This window comes from Anastrepha ludens, chromosome 3, assembly GCF_028408465.1.
Source record: "Anastrepha ludens isolate Willacy chromosome 3, idAnaLude1.1, whole genome shotgun sequence".
NCBI lineage: Eukaryota > Metazoa > Arthropoda > Insecta > Diptera > Tephritidae > Anastrepha > Anastrepha ludens.
In genome coordinates, this window is record NC_071499.1 from 118677883 (window position 1) to 118686356 (window position 8474).

Consider the following 8474-nt stretch of genomic DNA (forward strand, 5'->3'; position numbering starts at 1 on the left):
AAAGTACAAAAGCAGTCTTGTCCTCCCTATACATAAACCAAACCAAGATAAATCCTCCATCAAATCCTACCGTCCAATATCTTTGAATCCGGTCTGCGCAAAATCATTAGACAAAGTAGTAGCTAATCGGCTATGGTGGTTTGTTTCCTGCAACAAACTACTACATAGCCAGCAAATTGGACTTAGAAAGGGTAAATCAGTGTCTGATTATCTAGTATATCTAGACCATCAGATCACGTCCTCCCTATCCCAAAAAAAGCAATTGTCAATCATCTCACTCGACTTTACTAAAGCATTTGACAAAATCGGAGTACACACCATTCTAGACCAGCTCTTAGAATGGAAAATAGGTCCTAAAATATTAAACTATATCAAAAATTTTATGACAAACAGAAAAATTAAAATAAGAATAGATTCTCACTTCTCCGAAACATATCCACTACAGAATGGGATACCCCAAGGATCCCCAATTTCAGTCATACTATTTCTTATAGCATACCACAAACTCAGCAACATTTTATCATTACGCAAAGAAATAGACTTTCTGGCTTACGCAGACGATTTCACTCTCATAAAAAAATGAATAAACATGAAAATACAAACATAGATCTCAACGACATTCACAACGATATTTTGAACTGGTGCAATTACTCAGGTGCAAGCCTCTCAACAGAAAAAAGTAAACACATACACATATGCAGGAAAAAACACTGTCATCCAAATATCACATGCAACAACTTTACAATAAACAACGCCGAAAACTTAAAAATATTAGGTATCGAATTTAATAAAAGATATAGATGGGAAGCCCACATTTCAAAACTTGTCAACTCATTAAATAAACGTTTGAACATAATAAAATGCATTTCAAGCCCAAAACTGAATGCTAACACTAGTTCAATCATTGCCGCTACCAAATCTTTAATTGTATCAAAAATTTACTATGGGTTATACCTTTTTGGCTACACACCTAAGTCCAATATCAACAAACTCAACTCATTACTAAACTCTGCTATACGAACCGCCTTAGGCGCATACCGTACTACACCGATTCGCAACATGACGTTCGAAACAGGCATACCTCTGTTAACACAAATGAGGGAGTTTGCCACAACAAAACTTTGCAAAAACCTAATCGTTAATGACCAGTCAACACTTTCAAAACTTACACACATAATAATAATTTCTAAACGAAAACACAAAATTTAATCAACACTCAAACGCATAATAGAAAAATCTCTGGAATTAGATATTCCCATCAATTATAAACCTAAGACCATCACCCGATTTCCTGGATGGCAACTACCTTTCAATGCCATAGATACATCACTCCACCATTGGAAAAAAGAAAATACGCCTTCAACAATATTCCAAAAACTCTTCTCAGAATTAACCAACAAACTTATAAAAAAAAAGTTCAAACTAATCTTCACAGACGGTTCGAAAAGCGCAAACCAAACAAGCTTCAGCGTTATATACAATGACAGAATATTAATTAGCAAGGTTTTACCTTATTACAGCACAAATTTTGCTGCAGAAACGATAGCCATATTTGAAGCAGTACAATATGCTAGCCAAACACCTGGAAAATTTGCAATTTGTTCCGATTCCTTAGCCTCATTAGAAATGGTAAAAAATATAAACAATAATAATTATTATACAGACTACATAAGAAACTGCTTACTAAAATTCAAAAATAAAATCGAACTCATATGGATACCAGGACACGCTAAAATCAAGGGCAACGAACTAGCAGATTTAGCAGCAAACGAAGCACAAAACCGCCCCCTAACTATGTCTCTGAACCTCCTACACACAGATATTAAAAAACATATAACAAAAATATTCAAAAATACACAACACTCCACATTCGAACAAACAACAAGCTGGTACAAATTTGTTAACCCAAAGAAGCAAGCGATCAATGAACACACATTTACACATAATACTAACATAACTAGAAGGGAAATAACAAAAATAATTAGACTACGACTTGGGCACACACGACTAACACACGAATATTTAATAAAAAAAGACCTAAATATCTGCAAATACTACAATACCTCAGCTCCAAACATCAAACACATCCTAGACGACTGCACACATTTTACAAACCGCAGAAAATCACTAAATATCACAAAACCTACTGATCTACTTTTAAACAATTCTACAGAGAACATTATTAAACTTATAAACTATTTAAAATATTGTAATATCTTAAATGAAATTTAGCTAACACCCTATATACACACCCAGTATATTAGCTTAAGGCCACAGTAGCCATAGCTATAAGCGTTTTTTGTATTTTATAGTTAACTATAAATACAATTGTCAATAAAAAAAAAAATAAAATAAAAAAAAAAAATAAAACAAAATAAAATAAAATAAAATAAAATAAAATAAAATAAAATAAAAAAAAAAATAAAACAAAATAAAATAAAATAAAATAAAATAAAATAAAATAAAATAAAATAAAATAGAATAAAATAAAATAAAATAAAATAAAATAAAATAAAATAAAATTAAATAAAATAAAATAAAATAAAATAAAATAAAATAAAATAAAATAAAATAAAATAAAATAAAATAAAATAAAATAAAATAAAATAGAATAAAATAAAATAAAATAAAATAAAATAAAATAAAATAAAATAAAATAAAATAAAATAAAATAAAATAAAATAAAATAAAATAAAATAAAATAAAATAAAATAAAATAAATTAAAATAAAATAAAATAAAATAAAATAAAATAAAATAAAATAAAATAAAATAAAATAAAATAAAATAAAATAAAATAAAATAAAATAAAATAAAATAAAATAAAATAAAATAAAATAAAATAAAATAAAATAAAATAAAATAAAATAAAATAGAATAAAATATTTTTCTCTCGAATTATTCTCCTCTCAACAAGAAAAAAAAAATTGTTTTCTTTTTTTTATTTTATTTTGCGTTTTTTGTCGAGAGAAGAATATTTGTGTTTTGTTGAGAAAAATATATATATTTTTTAATTATTTATCTTTCTATTTCATTTTTTGTATTTTTCTATTTATTTAATTCAGTTTTTTTTAAGCTAAAATAACGATAGAATTGTTAAATAAATAAAAAGAAAATGCATCGCTAGTAAGAGAAGCTTTCAGTTTTTTTTCTTTTAATTTTTACATAATGTATCTATCTTTTTTTTCGACCCTAATTAATATTATCATAAGTTTTTAATTTTTTTACATTTTACTTAATAGTTGCTTCTAATATTTGCAATTGTTATAATTTTCTTAAACACAACGATTTTTTTATGTGTTTACTATTTTTAATGTATAAATTGGTTTGATATTTTCCCACGATTTATATAATTTATTAACTTTTTTATTTGTTATTTTTAACAATTGCCTTATTTTTGAATATTTTAGATTTTTTCCTCTTTTTTCTGTATTAATTATATTCTAAAAAATTGTATAACTTTTTTTTTTTGAAACAACAATTTTTTATTTATTTACTGTTTTAATACATGAACCTTTTTAAATATAATATTTTTTTTATATTAATTTTAATAATATTTTTATATACAAAGATTTTTTTATTTATTTACTTTTTTCAATATACATATATACTTTTTTGATAACAATAGCACTTTTTTTTAATATTTTCAATTTGTTTCTCTTGTTTCTATGTTAAATTACAAAAATGGTTACAAATAAAAAAGCAAGTGACAAAAGAGCTAAAAAACTAATAATTTGCCCTATCTCCAAACATATCGCTTGGTTAGTTTGCTGACCCATGTAAGTTTTTTGCTTCTTTTAGCCTGCCTCAAACATTATACATAATTTTAACAACACCCTGTACTCCCATAAAGCACAAATGTATTACATATATTAAAATTATTTATTAGCACTCGCATGCAAATGTGAGTGAGTCAGTTTTATTGAAGCAAAAACTTCATCAATGAGAAATACGTAAAACATCTATTCCCTTATGCCTTGCGTAGGTAAGTCACGTATGCGCTGCATGCAAAAGTGTACTTAAAACATATCGAATGTCATAAATCTTATTAAATATTTATGTAAATTACACAATTACGTATAAAATTATAATTACCAACAGCTAACTAAATAACAGTAAATGAGTTTCATGCACAGTTGTTGCAACATTTACACAAGCACACATATGCACCTACATCCGTGTGACTACTGCATACACCTACACATATTCCGTTATGCAAATATGTGGGATTTTATGCGCACAGCTGCTCACTTTAACGGAATGAAGGATGGCACTTGCCCGCCTTCGCCTGCTGTGGTTGGCTGTTAAGTTGCGAAATATTTCTTCTTTGCACATGGCGATGTGTGAGTGTACCATATGTACGTACGTATGTATGTATGTGAGGGTATAATTATGTATGAAAATATATTCATGAATGAGTGCATTTAACTAAATACCAGTCGTAATTAAAATATTTCGTGAAAGTTTTAATGAGCCATGAAATGTTTAAATGCCAGTGAAGACGCACGTCCATATAAAGAGATGTATTATTATCGCAAAACTGTAGGACTTCGTAACTGTACATTGGGGATATTATCAGAAAATAATAACAAAGGGTGTTACAGAATTAATTAAGGGCATTTTTGAAAAAATTCCCTATCTGGCGAACAGTTTATAGGCTACTTTTTATGCTGAAAGAATTACGACTCAGGTGTCTTTTGCCTCGAAATATTTCTGAAAATACTATTTACAAGTACAGGGTACGGCACTCGAAATGTAACCAACTTCAAAGAGCTCGCACAAGCGATACACCGGCATGGAGGTGGTCACCAAAAGACTCCACCGTCACGTGAAATGGTTCAAAACGTGAAGAAGCGGCTTGAGCGAAATCCCCGACGAAGTGCCCATCAAATGGCGAGAGAACTGAAAATATCTGACCGTAGCATCTGCTGCATACTGAAAAATGATCACAAAGTCTAGCCTTACAAGATTCTAAAGGCGCATGATCTCACACCAGAGCAGCAACAAGTTAGACTTGAGAGAACGAAGGTGTTGCTTCGCTTGGTCGAAAGTGGTGGAAAATTTTTCAAATTGAGCAAAACGATAGGGGTTATTTGACCGACGACCATTCATATGAGAATTTGATTCATCGATTGGCCACCAAGAGGCAGCACTCGCCGCCACAGGTAATGGTTTGGGCCGCTGTAACTGAAGATGGGCGCTCTCCAATCGTTTTTATCGAGTCTGGCGACAAGGTAAATGCGAAATAATATTATCGGGTAAGTATTCTCGAAGTTCAACTTTATTTTTTAAAAAGGGTACTTCATCTCCCGAGTAATACGCCATCTTATTGCATTCTCTTGGAGACAAATGTTCCAAGTTTTCATTTGTATACACTGCAGCTTCACTTAAAATATATATTCAAAGCGTTATTTGAATATGATGATAATAGATTGCCTCATATACTATCAAAAAAGATTTTAGAAAAACAGATATTTTGGGTTGAAGAAATTAGTAATCTAGCACAAAAGTTAAATATAACATGTAACTGGGGCACTTCAAATAAAAGAGAGTGGAATAGAAATATAATTTCAATAATAGAAAATCTTCATGATTCGAATATTCGAACTTTATGGAAAAGGGCACACCAAAGCACCCGATTATATAAGGAATTAGACCATAACAACGCCAGAAGCTATTTAAACGATAATACTGGAATCTATAAAATTATGTGGATTATGAAAGCCAGATGTGATTTAATATACTTGGGAAGCCAAAGGGATTTAAATTGCACTTTATGTAACTTAAATGAATTAGAAGACATCACACATTTCTTAGGAAAATGTCCGATACTTAAAAGAATTCGTCAAAGATTTTTTGGAAAATATAGTTTAAACCGAGATGAAATCATAGACATTTTAAATGGTGTTGGCCCTTCTGGATATAATAACTTATTTAAGTTCATCACTGGTGCTATAGAATATAGAAAATTAATTTTAAGCGAATTCAATACATAGTACCATAGTAACATATGTAAAATGTAAGATTTTCTTTTTTCTTCCGACAAACGACCTAGTGTCACTGTCGTGCGTTCTAATGTTAATGATTAAAAATGAAATGTATTGTTTATTTTAAAAAAGTCGAACAATAATAATAATAATAATAAATAATTCTCGAAGTTGCTCTGAAGCCGTCGGCAGACAAACATTTCGGTGGCAGATCATGGACGTTTCAACAGGACCCGGCACCATCTCACAAAGCTCGAGTAAAACAAGAATGGCTACAAAACCACGTTCCGAACTTCATAACGTACACACAGTGGCTCCCAAATTCAGCAGCTGCGTATCCGATGGATTATTCCCTTTATGCCATTTTGGAGAGTAAGGTCCGAACTAAAAGATTCACCAGTCTCGAGACGCTGCAAAAAAGCAATTGTCTGCGAGTGAGCCAAAATACCTGCAAGTCAGATTCGGGCAGCTTGTGATTCGGTTTTGGACCATCTCAAGACCATAGTCAAGGCAAAAGGTGATCATATCGAGCAAACATAAATTGATTCTTAATTTTGTATTAGGGTAAAGCTTTCTCAAGTGGGTCACAAAATTACCAAAGTGAATATTTTGCGATGAAATTCAGCCAGCACTGAGTTCTGTCATCAAGAAGCACACTCAGAAAATCTTGTTCCAAAATTCTAAATAGTTTTTTTTTTATTAACTATTGAAGTTTTTTGCAGCGATTGAATAATTATCACAATTCTCGTAAAGTAAGTATCCGATTACAACGATTTTTCAACTGCAGATTGATAAAGGATGACCTTTTCCAAATACGTTATTTTTGTTCCGAAGCTTGATGTTTTGTTATTGTAAATAATTTTTTGATAAAGAATTTAAAACTTAACTAATTTCTGTGCCTCTGGGAAGAAAAAATTTTATGAATATTTACGTAATAAACATCTGTCCATTTATGTATGGAATAAAATGCGTGCAATTCGAAAAGGATTGATTACAATTAATTTTCTTGTGCCAGGGTGCGCGCTCCGACTTGTGCGGAGATGCGGAATCGGGCGCTCCCGCGATGCGCACGAACACGCAAACGGCGGCTCGCGGGCGGATTGCGAAAACCCGTGTTTTGCACACGTCTCAACGCGATAAGCTTCCGGAAGATCAGTTTTGGCGACATTGTCATTAGTTGTGCCTAGTCTCTTTCCGACTGCTGTGGTGATGTGTTATACTGGTGGGGATTTCGATGATAATAAAAACTGTGATACGAGTATTATGTAAATCACGTACGTTAATGTGTACAAAACTAAGTATAGACTAATAGACATACAAATCGTTGTTGTAACCCTTTCGGAAAACAAAACCATTGCCTTGTTTACACAAATCTAGTCCGAATAATTACGCCCCCAAGAATGTATTTTTGTTGGTGCAAAACACACGCACAATGTCTGTGTGTGTAAAACTCACCTAAATATTCGTCTCAAATTTGTTGGATTGAATAAATTTATCAATAACACAGAAAATCAACTGCACTATCGAGATTATTTTAGCCGCATAGTATGTGGAAGTCCAAGTGACGTTTGCTTCTTGCTATAATGCCCTGACTGCCCTGGTACAGAAGCTGTATCAAGAAATCTGAATTCAATTCTACAAAGTGCAAAAGCAACCTATGTGAATTACGGTCAATGGATAAGTACTGATAGGTATTGTCCACATATCTAAAGTTATTATTCAAATTAAAAGTACCTATGAAATAAGTTGAAAAAAAAACAATTCCAATGAAATTCAATGCAAATTAAACAATTCAGTTTGTGTTATACCTACATGCACTTAAATATTAATTGACTTCCAAATTTTTTGTTTACCTGTATACAGCATAAATATGATTTAACATTAATGATAAATTAATTAATCACACATTTTGTTAACAGATGTACTTTGCAAGTAAAAAACGAACCCGTTACAGTATTCGTTGAAAACCTGAGTAAAGATTTGCTTGCCGTTTTAAAACATGATTTTCTCGCGAAATCACAGGCCCAGTATTTCGTCGATATTAAAAAGAATGTGATTGAATGTCGTGTTCAATATTCTGTGCAATCAGAATACTGGAACACAACGCAGGCAACAATACATCCTTACGTTGTGCATTACAAAGAAAACGGCGTAGAAGAGAATAAGAATTTTGTGATAATTTCGGAAGCATTGAAACATGACAGTTCCGCAGTCAATTTGTTCATTTCTAAATTGATTCAATATTCAATTAAACAGTTTGGTAAACGAAATGTGAAGAAAATCTATTATATTTCCGACGGGGCGGGCTCACAGTACAAAAAAAGTACAATTTTATAAATTTACTATTTCACAAAAAGGATTTTGGCATCGATGCCGAGTGGCACTTTTTTGCCTCTGCACATATGAAAGGTGCCTGCGATGGTATCGGTGATGCTATAAAGAGAGATGCGTACCATGCAAGTTTGCGAGAAAAAATCCCGGTGAAAAT